We start from the raw sequence: 15,575 nt of genomic DNA, 5'->3' as shown, positions 1-15,575 counted from the left end.
ACAGAAAAGACCAAGTAGCAACAGCTAGTAAAAAGAAAGTAAACAACAACAGATTAGACTACGAAACCCCGTCAGAATTAGATTCAAATAGTTATAGATGGACCAATACAACAAACAGGGACAGTTCATCTGCAGTTTTTGTGACTGGCGTTTGTTAAGGTAGTTCTCTTAAGGTAGTTCTCTAATAGCTATTGCTATTAATAATTTATTCATTTATCAATTTCCACGTGTTTTAAATATTATACTCTACTGATATTAATTAACTGAATATATATTTTGTTTGTAGGTTGGGGGTTTTATAGAAATGTATGCAGTTGTAGAGTATAAAACTTTAAAGGCCGTTTTCTCAAAATGAGTTTTTTCTCACACTCAGAGTCAGATATATCCACTTCAGTAGCACCTACAAGCACCAACTTTTGCAGTCTTATACGGAACTATATTCTGAAGGCTTTTACAGAGGGATTTGTTGATATATCATTCCTATCCTGAGTTATAGGTCCTTTAACTCCAAAAAACATGGCGAAAATTGATTTTTTAAGGCTATTGTCAGTATTCTCTAATTTACTAAAGCACAAAATAAGATATCCAGAATCCCCTCTGTAAAAGCCCTCTCATCTAACATGTCAACAAATAGAACCAAGAATTTTAAACATGGTCCTTTCCATTTTCCAGATTTTGTTTTTGGAAAAGTATGTAAATGAGCGTATATTTAAGTATATAAGGCCTCATTTGCATATTAAAACATTAATTTACAGAAAACGTGTAATACATTTTTTTCTTATGTTTATGCCAGTAATAAACTGGAGAAGTTTCACAGTAATATCTTGTAATTAAAAAAGAATTCCCTATTCACCTGTAGTGTCTCGCCTTAAGACTTGTTTGCAGGAAGAATGGGACAAAATTACACCTGAAACACTTCATCACTTGGTGTCTTCAGTCCCTAAATGTCTTTTAAGTGTTGTGAAAAGGAATGGCAACATTACAAAGTGGTAAATGCTTTACTGTCCCAACTTTTTTTGAAATGTGTTGCAGGTCTGAATGACAGGAAAGGATGCATATTTACAACTGACATGAAGTTGACCAGACAAAACATGAAATATTTTGTGTTCATATTGTCTGCAATGCAAATACAAGTCAAAGTAAATTTAGAAATCACTTCTTTTTTTTATTTGCGTTTTCCATACTGTCCCAACTTTTTCTGATTTGGGGTTGTACTTACTGTCAGGGGATTGCAGTAGGTTATGATAAATCCTTTCACTCACCAGCACAGACTTGTGTTCAACACCTGTTAGATGATGTGTAAACGCATGAATAAATCATATACAAATCTGTCTGCATCCCCTAATCTAATGTGTAAACTATACATCACTTGTAAATGTGTTACATAATTTGTAGATCTTTCTTACCTTTCTTACATTGCGTGTACGTGTATACAAGTAATTTACAACACTTTCTGCATCCCCTAATTTAAAGTGTAAACTATTCATCACTTATACAGATATGCAGCATACCACTTATTAATAATTTATGAATGTATTAACTAATAATTGATAAATTACTTATAACTGAATTAACAAAACATTCATAAAATGTTAGCATATCACTTAATAATCATTTATGAATGTATAGTCAAATTTTGTAAATGATTAAATGGACTTTATTTATATCGTCGCTGCCCGATGAAACTCACGTATGTCCAAAACGGTTACTTTTCAGGAAGTGAAAAAAACACCGTATTTCAAAAGCAGTTGAATGTAGCGTTGTCATACTTGGTACGGCATATTTGCATGTTACCATATTCTTGCCAGTGTAATGATATAATCCACATTTGACCAAAATTGAGTTTAAATGGACATACGTGCATATTTTACAGTAACGGTGGTCGATACGTGTTCTTCCGATCATTAATTAGAATGGCCAAGTCGCGTTTCATATTGACAGAGGAATACGTGCTGGACATTCTCAGCCTCTGGCAAGCGGTGATAGCAATATGAGTGAGGCATGTTCTAGTGACAATCATGACAGTAGCATTACAGGCTATAATTTGATCAGTTTGACTAAGAAAAAAAAAGTTTGAATCTTATCAATGAGACCGAGTTTATTTACATACTAGCAAGCAAACTAATCTGTGAAGAACTAGATTAGAACTAAACTGTGGAGAGCTTCAATGTCGTACTTTTGGCTATCCAGTGCAGAGCTTCGATGAAACTTCACGAGACCGGCGGGACCGGCGGGACCGGCGAGATGCTTCCACAGGGCGGGAGATACGCGGCGTGATTGACAGCTTTGACACCAAATGGATATACGTGAAAATCAGATGACATGATTTCACAACTTTTCATTGGCCATTTAGATATGTGAAGCATACTGTATACGGAAATGAACCTGGACATTCAATCCATCGGAAAATCTCAAAATTGGCAAAATGGACATACGTGCTTTTCATCGGACAGCGACGATATGGTAAATGGACTGCATTTATATAGCGCTTTTAACAGACCTACGGCCATCCAAAGCGCTTTACATTTGCCTCACATTCACCCATTCATACACTCATTCACACATCGACGGCGGTGTCAGCCATGCAAGGGGCCATCCAGCTCATCATTAACTAATAACTTATAAGTGACTTATAACTGAACGTTATTATAAAGTCTTACTGTTGAATGATTTCAACTTGATTTGTTGGATTATTTGCAAAAGAAAAATAATACAATTAAAAATTAAAATAAAGCATAGCAAAAGTAGCCTGGATCCGCCCTCCTGCGTACTTTCGCTCAATTTTCATTTTCCTTCAAATAAAAATGTACGAGAGTATGGTAAGACGAGGCTATAGCAAAAGCACTAGCAACAAACAAACTCAATTTATCTCAGACAATCCATTATTTTATTTTTCTTCACACACCACATCTCATATTTCATGTCAGTGCTCTTCAATGACACTTTGTCTCATTCTTCATCTCATAATATGGATTAAGTAATCAGATTCCAAAAATGAAGTACTTGTATTTAGATTAGATTGTAATTAGATTAAAATACTTGTAATCAGACTAAAGTTACTTTTCTATTGATTACATGATTACAAGTTATTCTCACAATGGCAGTAAATTATTCTTTATATATAAATTATATAAATTATTAAAGGTGCACTATGTACAATTTTTTGAGTAAATTATTACTCAAAGTGAAATTGCCATTTTAACCAAGGAACCGGGACGTGTGAGGGAGTCGCCTGTCGATTGCGTCATATCTGCGTTACCCTCGTTTTCCGGTTTTATTCTGCAGAAACGCTTTACTCTCACTGCAGTGTGCAACAAGTGTCATAGCAGCCGCCGAGCGAACACACAAAGTAACGTCATAACATCATTAACACACTCAGATGTGTCTAATATGATAAACAGAGCTGCGTTCCCTCATACTCATGACCGGAAACCCGGAAGTGGCCATGGCGACTGTGTCATAATAAAAGTCCTGCCAGAGACTGTGTCATAATAAAAGTCCCGCCGTTCTTCTCATTGACAATCGCTCCAGCGGCCTTGCTCAGCTCCACAATACTAAACCCTGCTCTGCTTCATTCTACAGTAACATTAATAATCGCATTCATGAACATGATTTCTGCCTCCCGAGTCCTATCCCGATTCTTTTCCACCGGCTGTGAGGTCAAACGTGGCGTCATCAAACTACGCCTTTGTTTTGAACAGGCGACCTCTAGTGGATGGAAAAGTTACATAGTGCACCTTTAAGTCGTTGATTCTACTTCTTTGTTATATTTTAAATTCTCTTTTCTATAAAAGTCTACTGCTTGTATACATTCAGAAGGTCTTCCAGGTTTGTGGAATTGCACACACAGATCACCCTCTAGTCATGTGCCTATCGCTGAAAGTGTCTCGGTTACTAGTGTATCCCTTGTTTCCTGATGGAGGGAAAAGAGATGTTGTGTCGAAATACCAACACTAAGGTTCGCAGTTGAGAGCCCCAAACACCTCTGAGTATTCAGAAAAGCTAAATGGAATTGGTTGTGGAATTTTCATGCCTGAACACGCCCCCGGAGGTATGGTTATATAAGGCGAGCCAGCTGCACACACACTTCAGGTTTGTTCTGAGCAGCTGAGATGACGTCTCAACCCCTTAGTAGCAGTTCAAGTTGTGGCAGGAAGAACACAACGTTCCCTTTCTCTCTGTCACTTTTGACATTGTGTTGAAATACAGACACTAGGGTTCCCTATACTAAATGGCACAAATAGAACTGCATCACGAGGCATGGCGGTACACTCTTAAAAACAAAGGTTATTTGGCGGGGTGTATGGTTCCATGAAGAACCTTTAATATCCAAAGAATCTTTCCATTGCACAAAAGGTTCTTTGTAGCGCAGAAAGGTTCTTTAGACTATAAAATAGTAAGGAAAAAATTGTTCTTTAAAGAACCTTTCACAAAACAGTACTTCAGGGAACCAAAAATGGTTCTTCTATGGCATCGCCGTGAAAACCCCTTTTTGGTTCTTCCTGGCACCTTTATTTTTAAGGGTGTAGGGGTGGACTGGCCATCTCGAGCACCGGGAGTTTTCCCGTTGGGCTGCCGTACAATGTGGGCCGGCCCGTTGCTATGTAAATATATATGAAGAATTAATTTTAACAAATTTAACAAACGCATGGCCCGTGCAGCCCACTTGAGGCAACAACTATTGATGGAGGTGAGCGCAATCAGGAGGGCCGTTTTCATAGAGAAGGTGCTAAGCTTGACTGATTTCAAAGGCTCAAACGGATCTCTCTGCAGGGCCTGAAGGACCAGATAAAGATCCCAAGAGGGGCTGAGGCGAGGTCTAGGAGGATTTAGCCTCCTTGCACCTCTCAGTCCTCTTAATTCCTCTTTGTCCCATACAGGGACCAGGCATGGAGGTTCCAGAGGTCCTTCCTCAGGGGAATCCGTCAGGGAGGAGCCAATGCCATCAGTGTGAGCTCTGAGAAGTCTGGTTGGGCCAGTAGTTTGGCCTTCCTCCCTGACTTTGCACCAAGTCTGCAGAATCAGGCTCATTGGGGGAAATGCACACTTGCGCAGGACCCAGGGCCAGCTGTGTGCCAGTGTCCGTTCCGAAGGGAGCCTCAGTCAGGGAATACCACAGTGGACAGTGGGAGGATTCCTGAGAAATTAACAAGCCTACCTGTGCTTCGCTGAATCGACTCCATATCAGCTGGACCTAGAGATGCATCGATGCTAAATTTCTCAGCCGATACTGATAGCCGATTATTCAGAAGAATATCGGCCATTGCCGATACTGATAGTTTGGTTTTTCTCATGGAAACCTCTCCCAAATAATGCTGCAAACTATACAGAGAACCCTCTCATTTGGTACACAATAATATTGGTTGCAATTAACGACAAAGGTATTATATTAAACTGATATTTGTTTTCAGATATAATAGGCTAATTAAACCCAAATAAAAAAACTGAACTCAATTCTACATATAAGGTATTTTACATATGCACTTGTCTTCATGACAAATTTATTCAAGCATACATACCCCTCCAAATAATTGAATTCAGGTGTTCCAATCACTTCCATGGCCACAGGTGTATAAAATCAAGCACCTAGGCATGCAGACTGCTTCTACAAACATTTGTGAAAGAATGGGTTGCTCTCAGGAGCTGCTCCTAGAGGTGGTAGAAGTGGTTCACGCTACAATCTTCCCTGGAATCGAGTGTTGTGAGAAGCGTGGATCGGATCTAAACGGTGGTGGGGCATAAACTGATCTGTGACTGGACTAAGGATGGCAGGTAGTAGTGATGGTGAGGGTGGGCATGAGGATATGGATTTAAATGACTGGACAGAAGTACGGAGAAATAAACAAGTTAGGAATAATAGTAGTATAGGAGGGAGTAGTTCAGATGGGGGAGAGGAAGGTAGGGTGGTGAGGAGAAGGCAAGTTGAAGAGAAGGGGTTTCAAATAATTCTGAGGTTTAAGGAAGGACATGATATAAGGAAAGTTAGTCCGGTGGCATTGACACGGGGTTTAAAGGAGAAAATTGGTGAAATTTCAATGGCGAAAGTGTTGGAAGATGGTGGGCTGTTAATAAAATGTAAAGATGAGAAACAGAGAGAAAAGGCGATGAAGATGGCTAAAGTGTGCGGTAAATCGGTGGAGGAAGCCAAGAAGACAGGTGATGGACCCTTTACGAAAGGTGTTATTTATGGTATTCCAGTTGAAGAAAAGTTGGAGGATTTGAAGCTAAGCATAAAAGGTGGGAAAGTTATTAACATTAAAAGTCTTCAAGCGAGAAAGGGAGGAGAAAGGGTTGATAGCTTGTCAGTGCTGCTGGTGTTCCAAGAAAGAGTGTTGCCAGAAAAAGTGAGAGTGGGATTTTTAAGTTACAATGTAGCATATGTTCCTCCTCCTTTGAGATGTTATAAATGCCAAAAATATGGACATATTGCGGCTGGATGTAAAGGAAAACAGAAGTGTGGAAGGTGTGGAGGGGAACATGAGTATGGGAAATGTGAGGATGGGGCAGAGATTAAATGTGGTAATTGTGGAGGTGCACATAGTGTGGCCTATGGTGGATGTGAAGTGAGGAAGAAGGCAGTAGAAGTACAACAGCTGAGAGCTAACAAGGACATATCAGTAGAAGCAGTTAAGTTGGTTCAGAGGGAGAGTAGAGTGGAGAAGAAAGTAAAAGAAATAGAAAAAGAACATTCAAGTGAGCAGCTTGTAACAAAAAGTCAGAGGGAAGATGGTGATATTTTATGAGTTAAAAAGGAAGATTTTGTGTATTTCATGGCTGAAGTAATTAACTGTACGTTCCAAGCAAAGGGGAGATCTGAGAAGATTGAAATAATAGTAAAAAGTGCAGCAAGATATTTAAATATTCAAGGCTTGACTGGGATAGGGGTTCAAGAAGAGCTTAAAAAACAGGAACAGTTAAGCAAGGAATCATGGTCACAAGATTAATTTTATTGTTAATTTTAATGTTAGTTCTTCAGTGGAATGCAAGGAGTCTACTGTCGAATGGGCAAGAATTTAAAGGATTTCTTGAGGCGTTAGAATACAAACCTGACATAATATGTGATGAAGAGACATGGCTTAAACCTAATTTAGATTTTGTGATACAGGGATATGTGTCTATAAGAAGGGATAGAGAAGGAGGTAATGGGGGTGGATGTGCTACTTTTATCAAGCAAGGGGTTTCATATAGAGTCATAGAAAAAGGGAAAGAGTTGGAGTATGTAGTTGTTGAAGTGTGGGTAGGGGATGGTAGGTTGGTTATTGTGAACTTCTATAATCCATGTAAGAGGTTGGAATTGGAAAAATTGGAGCATATAAAGGGACTAGATAGTAAAAGAATAATTTGGTGCGGTGATTTTAATGCTCACAGTACTATTTGGGGAGGGGAAAGGACGGATAGGAATGGTTTGATAGTGGAGGATTTGATGGATACATTAGGACTGGTGTGTTTAAATGATGGGAGTTTTACAAGGGTTAATTGTAGTACAGGGAGTGAGTCATGTTTAGACTTGACATTAGTGTCACAGTCCTTGGCAGGTATTTGTGTGTGGGAGGTTATAAAACAATCAACTGTAGGAAGTGATCATTACCCCATTTTATGTAGAGTAGGTAATGAAAGTAAGGTGGTATTAGAAGAGGCATCAGAAAGGTGGATATTTGGTAAAGCAGAGTGGGATAATTTTAAAGAAATAAGTGAAACAAGTTTTAAAAATATAAATAAAAAGCAGGATATAGAAATATTAAATGAAAATGTGAGGGAGGCAATAATTGGGGCTGCTAATCAGACAATTTTAAGAAAAGATGTTATGAAAAGGCGGAAGTTAGTTCCGTGGTGGAACGATGAGTGTAGTAAAGTAATAAGGAAACGCAATAAGGCTTTTAAGGTATTAAAAAATACCCATAATTTCCAAAATTTTATAGAATACAAAAGAATGCAAGCAGTGGTTAGAAAGACTATTAAAGAAAATAAAAGGAAGTATTGGAGAACATTTTGTGATTCAATAGGGAGAAGCACACCAATTGAGAAAGTCTGGACAATGATAAAGAAAATGAGTGGAGTAAGACGGGAGTGGGGGTACCCAGTATTGGAAAATGGGGGGGTGGTGGCTAGTAAAGATATAGAGAAAGCAGATATGTTAGTTAAAGCATTGGTTGAGGTGCATAGTTCTAGTAATATGTCAGAAGAGGGGAAGGGAAAAGAACTAGTAAAGATAATAAAGAATTGCTGGAAAGAGAAGAAGAGAGGGATAATGCTATTAATTCTCATTTTACATTAGAGGAATTGAAACGGTCTATCTTTAAATCAGGATTAACTGCTCCAGGAAAAGATCAGATCTGCTATATCATGTTGAAACATTTGTCAGATGTAGGGTTAGAGGTCATTTTACATTTATATAATACGATTTGGAAGGAAGGGGTATTACCAGGATGTTGGAAACAAGCAGTTATAATACCCATCAGGAAACCAGGGAAAGATCCAACGAATCCATCTAACTATAGACCAATAGCATTGACTTCTCATATGTGTAAAATAATGGAACGTATGATCACAGACAGATTAACATATTATTTGGAAGCAAGGAATATAAGATCAATATTTCAAAGTGGATTTAGAAAAGGTAGGGGAACAATGGATCCGATAGTATGTCTAGAATCAGAGGTGAGGAAGGCACAAGTGAATAAAGAGGTAGTGGTAGCAGTGTTTTTTGATGTGGAAAAAGCGTATGATTTATTATGGGGATTATTGATTAAAATGAAAAGATTAGGAATATCAGGAAACATTTTTAGATGGGTGAAGGAATTTTTATATGAACGCTCAATAGAGGTGAGAGTGGGAAAAACCTTGTCAGCAAGCTTTTTGGTGGATAATGGAACGCCACAAGGAAGTGTTATAAGTCCATTATTGTTTTCAATAATGATAGATGATGTGTATAATAATATTGGGCAAGGTATAGGGAGATCTCTGTTTGCAGATGATGGGGCACTGTGGAAAAGAGGTAGGAATGTTGAATATGTTGTGAAACAGATGCAGGAAAAAATTAAAAGAGTGGAGCAATGGTCCTGGGAATGGGGATTTAAATTTTCGGTGGAAAAAACAAAAACACTTTTCTTTACAAGGAAGAAAATTGGAGTAGAGGTTCAACTGTATTTATATGGCAAGAAGCTGGAAAGGATAGAATCATTCAAATTTTTAGGTGTGTGGTTTGATGCTAGGCTCACATGGAATGTACATATTAACAGTATTGTAAATAAGTGTAAAAAGGTATTGAATGTGATGAGATGTTTAGTGGGAACAGAGTGGGGAGCCGATAGATCTGCTTTGAAAACTATATATATAGGTTTAATAAGATCTGTTCTGGATTATGGATGTGTGGTGTATGGGTCAGCAACTAAAACCTTGTTGAAAAAATTGGATATAATTCAAGCACAAGCATTAAGGATATGTAGTGGGGCTTTTAAAACAACATCTGTGGCTGCATTACAGGTTGAAATGGGGGAAATGCCATTGGAGTTAAGGAGACAGCAAATCATGACAACATACTGGGTTAATTTACAAGGACATAATAACCATCCTGCAATAAGTGCAATTGAGCCGTGCTGGGAACATGAAAAAAGGCAAACAAAGAGCTTTGGTTGGGTTGTTAGAAAGAAGGCAGGTGAAATGGGTATACTAGATAGGAGTTACTCTCCAACTGTAGTTCTGCCAGCTATACCACCTTGGTTATTGCCACAGCCAGAGATAGATCTAAGCCTCCTTGAATTGATGAGAGATGTAAATGAGGGAAATTACAAAAACATTTTTAATGCATACATCAGAAGAAATTACTATGGGTATTTACAAATCTATATAGATGGTTCTAAAGACCCTACGACAGGTAGAACAGCAGCAGCAGTAATAATCCCTGATTTTAATGTGGCATGTGGAAAGAGACTCACAAATGATATATCTGTCTTTGCATGTGAAATGATTGCCATTGTTATTGCATTGCAATGGGTAGAGGAGGTCAGGCCAGAGAGAGTGGTCATTGCATCAGATTCATGTGCAGTATTAATGAGTTTAACATTTTGCAACTCCAGAAGTAGAGAGGATTTATTGTATGAAATACTACAATCATTATTTAGAATTCGACAAATGCACTTGTATGTTAGTTTTGTGTGGGTCCCTGCACATGTGGGGGTTGATGGGAATGAAAAGGCAGATAAAGTAGCAAAATGTGCATTAAAGAATGGGGATAAAAACATAAATGTAAATATTAGTAAGTCAGAAGCTAAAGTGCTGATTAAAGGACAAATAAAAAACATGTGGCAAAATCAATGGAACAAAGAAAGTAAAGGAAGATATCTGTTCAAAAATAATCCTTTAGTTGGGAGTACAGGGTATGGAGGACGAAATAGAAAAGAGGAGAGGGTTATTACAAGAATAAGGAATGGGCATACTGGGCTAAACAGTTCTCTCTACCTGATTGGAAAACATATTGATGGGAAGTGTGAATATTGTGGTGAGCAAGAAACAGTAGATCATGTTTTATTACATTGTCTGAAGTATGAATCAGAGAGAGAAGTTTTAAAGCATGCATTAAGAGAAAATGGAGAGGAAAATATCAGTAATATTCTTAAAACATCTGCAGGTGATAATGGTTGGAAACTTCTTCTAGAGTATTTAGGATCAACAAGATTAATGAATAGAATTTGAGTTATAATTTTATTTATATTTATATAGGTTTGTTTATTTGTTATTATTTTATTTATCAGTTTTTGTTTGTTTGTTTTTAATCTAATTTAAAATGATTCTCTTTGTCCTTATAATTTGGGTGTTTATATAGATCTTTAGTCCATACTCCAGATCAGTGGGTGGCGGTAATGCACCTGAAAGTTGTTTGCCAACCGCCAATAAAAATTAAGGAAGAAGAAGAAGCTCTCAGGAGCTCGAATTCAAGCGTGGTACAGTGATAAGTCCATTTGTGAAATTTTCTCACTACTAAATATTCTACAGTCAACTGTTAGTGGTATTATAACAAAGTGGAAGCAATTGGGAACAACAGCAACTCAATCCTGAAGTGGTAGGCCACGTAAAATCACAGAGCGGGGTCAGTGCATGCTGAGGCACATAGTGCGCATAAGTCGCCAACTTTCTGCAGAGTCAATAGCTATAAACCTCCAAACTTCATGTGGCCTTCAGATTAGCTCAAGAACAGTGCGTAGAGAGCTTCATGGAATGTGTTTCCATGGCCGAGGAGCTGCATCCAAGCCTTACATCACCAAGTTCAATGCAAAGTGTTGGATGCAGTGGTGTAAAGCACACCGCCACTGAACTCTAGAGCAGTGGAGACGTGTTCTCTGGAGTGATGAATCACGCTTCTCTGTCTGGCAATCTGATGGACGAGTCTGGGTTTGGAGGATGCCAGGAGAATGGTACAGTGTCAAGTTTGGTGGAGGGGGGATTATGGTGTGGGGTTGTTTTTCAGGGGTTGGGCTTGGCCCCTAGGTTCCAGTGAAAGGAACTCTTAATGCTTCAGCATACCAAGATATTTTCAACAATTTCATGCTCCCAACTTTTTGGGAACAGTTTCCCGTTCCAACAGGACTGAGCACCAGTGCACAAGCAAGGTCTATAAAGATATGGATGAGCGAGTTTGGTGTGGACGAACTTGACTGGCCTGTCCTGACATCAACCCAATAGAACACCTTTGGGATGAATTAGAGCGGAGACTGCAAGCTAGGCCTTATCGTCCAACATCAGTGCCTGACCTCACAAATGCTTCTAGAAGAAAGGTCAAAAATTCAGATAAACACAATCCTAAACCTTTTGGAAAGCCTTCCCAGAAGAGTTGAAGCTGTTATAGCTGCAAAGGGTGGGTCAACTCCATATAAAACCCAGGGAATAAGATTTAAAGTTCATGTGCATGTAAAGGCAGACGCCCCAAAACTTCGAAGGCGAACCGAAGAAACGGTCTGTGCCATGTAAGGATTGAGACATGAAAGTAAGTGTCCTTCAGGTCTATCACCACAAACCAATCTTGGCATTGAACACATGAAAAAATGTGTTAATGCATGAGCATTTTGAACGGAAGCTTGTATAGGGTCAGATTCAAAACTTGCAGATCTAAGATTGGCCTCAACCCACCTCCTTTCTTTAGTACGATGTAGTGGGGGCTGTAAGAACCCTTCTTCAACTTAGCCGAAGGGACAGGCTCTATCGTGTCCTTTGCCAGTCCTTTCTCCTTGTACTGATGTGGAAAGCACTTCATTGTACCTGGGCGGGAGCCTAAAGAATTGGATTGCGTATAGCTGAACCAGATTGTTCTGATGAGCCAGCGCAATGGTCTAAGGCAGCGCTAGACTTAATAGAATACTGTCTGACACTTAATGACTGCTCTGTCAAGTCGCAGTTGTCAGTTAGGAACCTGGGTGTGCTCTTTGATAAAAAAAAAATTCATCTAAAAGCCACATTTATAGCATCTGTAAAACTTCTTCCATCTTAAAAATGAATCTAAATTATGACATGTGCTCTCAATGACAAATGCAGAAAGTTCATACGTTCATGACCTCAAGACTAGATTTTTGTCATACTCTACTGGGTGGTTGCCTTGAATGCTCCAAACCGCAGTAACTAGAGTTCTTACTAGAACAAGGAAGTATTACCATATTAGCCTGGTTCTGTCAACACTGTATTGGCTCCCTATTAAACATTTTATACATTCAATCTTGCTAATTACTTACAAAGCAATAAATGGTTTAGCGACCCAGTACTTGAGCGAGCTCTTAACGCATTATAGTCCTTCATGTCTATTGCGATCTCAAAATTCTGGCCAGTTGATAATACCTATTAAAATCAACTGCAGGCAGTGAATCATTTTCCTATTTAGCACCTAAACTCTGGAACAGTCTTCTTTGCATTGTTCGGGAAGCAAACACACTCTGTCAGTTTAAATCTAGACATGCCTACACTCTAAAAAAAAAAAGGTTCTATATTGCACCAAAAATGGTTCTTGGCTCGTAATCATAGGGGAACCTTTTTTAGTGCTATATAGCACCAATTTTGGTGCTTCAGTGGTTCTTCAGCAGTTCTTCAGAGGTTCTTCAGCGGTTCTTCAGAGGTTCTTCACCGGTTCTTTGACTAAGGTGCTATATAGCACCTCTGAAGAACCGCTGAAGAACCACTGAAGCACCAAAATTGGTGCTATATAGCACTAAAAAAGGTTCCCCTATGATTACGAGCCTTTTTTTTTAGAGTGTACAGACCAAAAACGTAATATGTATGTGCATGCCGTCACCGTTTTCACAGATTTATGTTTTAGAAGTTTACATGGAGATGATAACGGTTTCGTGGGTAATGCAACCTTCCATCGATGGACCTTTGGGGTTTGGCTGCCAGTCCAGGCTGTTGTGGGGCCAGTGCAGCCTTCGCAGCCGCCCTTGGCGATGAGCATGTGGAACTTGGGCTCTCGTGGAGGAAGACCCGCGCCTAGGCAACATGTGTTCTTCTTCTTGACTGCCGAGAACTGCTACAAGAAGTCCCCCAGATAGCATGTAACCATTGAAACAATGTTGTGGCAGTGTTGATGCGTCAACACATATTACATTGAATTAACATTACAAAGTGATGTTGCTTTAGCATCACTCTTGCACCCTCAGTTAATGTTGAAGCAATACTGTTATTTTAACCACAAATCAATTGTGTAGGCCTTTCGTTGTAGGCCGTGGATTCCGGGAATAGTGATTTAAGTATTTACACGCACTTCAGTCCACCGCCGTCTTCATTTCAAAATTGTATTTATTTTATTAAACATAAAAAGTTCCATTTCAAAAACATTTCTAAATTAAGGTCATAATTCCAACAAATGAAAAATCTAGCAAAGAAAACGAAAAGTGGTCAAAAAACTGTGAAAAAACACCATCCCAAATCCAAACATTAGTTCCATGTCACTTCCCCTCCCGCCCATATGCGGTGACGTATAGCTTGTGCACCTGCCAGGTGTCCGATAGTGAAATTCCTAATACAAATAAATATGCACATAGCAAATAATAATAATAATAATATTAATAATAATAATAATAATAATAAACAAAAAATATATAATACATAAACTTAGACAAACGGCTACAACATTCCAGCCCCTAATTCTTGTTTACAAGCAATTACAACAAATACATTAGTAGCCGTATACCAAACATGAAACATTTCATTTTACATTTCTCATTTCAAGTCCATATGGTCAATAGATTTTAATTCAAATGCAAAAAAATCCAAAATTGTCCATAATCTTTCAACAACAAAAAATCTTCTTTCAAAAAAGAGATGTTATGTAAGTGTTTGGTGTGTATGTAGGTTTGTCAGTATATGTGAGTCAGTGTAAATGTAGAGTCAAAAGCTTAAAAAATATTTGACTCTAAAGTTCAGCAGGCTGCCTCCATAAGCAGGCATAGCTTATTGATGGGTCTTTCTAGTTCACTTGTTTGCGTCTTCAGGCGCACCCGACGAACAAATCCTTTAGAATCAGCCATCGTTTCTGTAATACGTCCCAAAGGCCAAGAGCTTCTAGGTGCTGTTTCATCGACCACAAGACCCGCATCTCCGATGCTGAAGTTTCGGCGAGGTTTATTCCATTTCTGGTGCTGCTGCATTATAGGGAGGTATTCTTTCACCCACCGTTTCCAAAACAAGTCCGCTAAATATTGAAATATTGAATATTGAATGCTGTCTCCAGCGTCTTCGGACATACAAGTCCTCTTTTTTAAACAGACGACATAGTAAAACCGGCTTTGCTTTGAGCTGAATGATATGATTGGGTGTCAACGCTTCAAGGTCTTCAGGATCGTCAGAAGATGGAGTGATCGGGCGGTCATTCAGTATGGCTTCTATTTCACATAAAACAGTATGCAAAGCTTCATCGTCTAGCATTTGCTGTTTCACTATTTAATAAAGCACTTTCTTGACTTGTTGGATTAAGCGCTCCCAAACACCGCCGTGATGGGCACCATGAGGCGGGTTGAAGATCCATTTTATTCCATTGTTGACCAGTGAATTTTGAATCTAACTTTGATTCAACTCTTTTAAAGCATTTTTTAATTCTCGATTAGCACTGACAAGATTGATGCCATTATCGGAACAAATTTCCTTCACTTGTCCTCGTCGACATAAGAATCTTCTGATTGCATTTAAACAGGAGTCGTATCGAGACTATGGGCCATTTCAATGCGAACTGCTCGACAGGTCAGACATGTGAATATAACACCGTATCTTTTAACAGTGCTCCTTCCTTGCTTAGTCTCAATCGGGCCGAAATAATCCATACCAACATACGTAAATGGAGGATGGTCTACAGAAACTCTGTCAGCAGGTAGGTCTGACATTTTTTGCTCACCTGGCTTTTGCCCCTTTCATTGACAAATCACACAATCCTTGATTATTTTCCTAGACACTGAGTTAGCATGAGGAATCCAGTAGGGCCGACAAAGAGTGGAAAGCATGTGGTTTCTTCCTCTATGCCCTATTTTTTCATGCACATGTCGAAAGATGAGTTTTGAAACATGACACGATTTTGGTAAAATGACAGGATGTTTCGCATCTTCTGG

The 15,575-nt window shown here is 38.8% G+C and overlaps 1 protein-coding gene across 1 annotated transcript in view; it reads right to left on the bottom strand.

The window, feature by feature from the left end:
- The window catches only part of slc39a7 (solute carrier family 39 member 7), a 154,486-nt gene that overhangs the window by 105,166 nt on the left and 33,745 nt on the right, over positions 1–15,575 (bottom strand). The window lies entirely within an intron of this gene.

Source organism: Gobio gobio (assembly GCF_949357685.1).
Source record: "Gobio gobio genome assembly, chromosome: 11".
Classification (NCBI taxonomy): domain Eukaryota; kingdom Metazoa; phylum Chordata; class Actinopteri; order Cypriniformes; family Gobionidae; genus Gobio; species Gobio gobio.
Note: the sequence above shows the minus strand (reverse complement) of the source record. Positions and strands in the feature narration are given on the sequence as shown.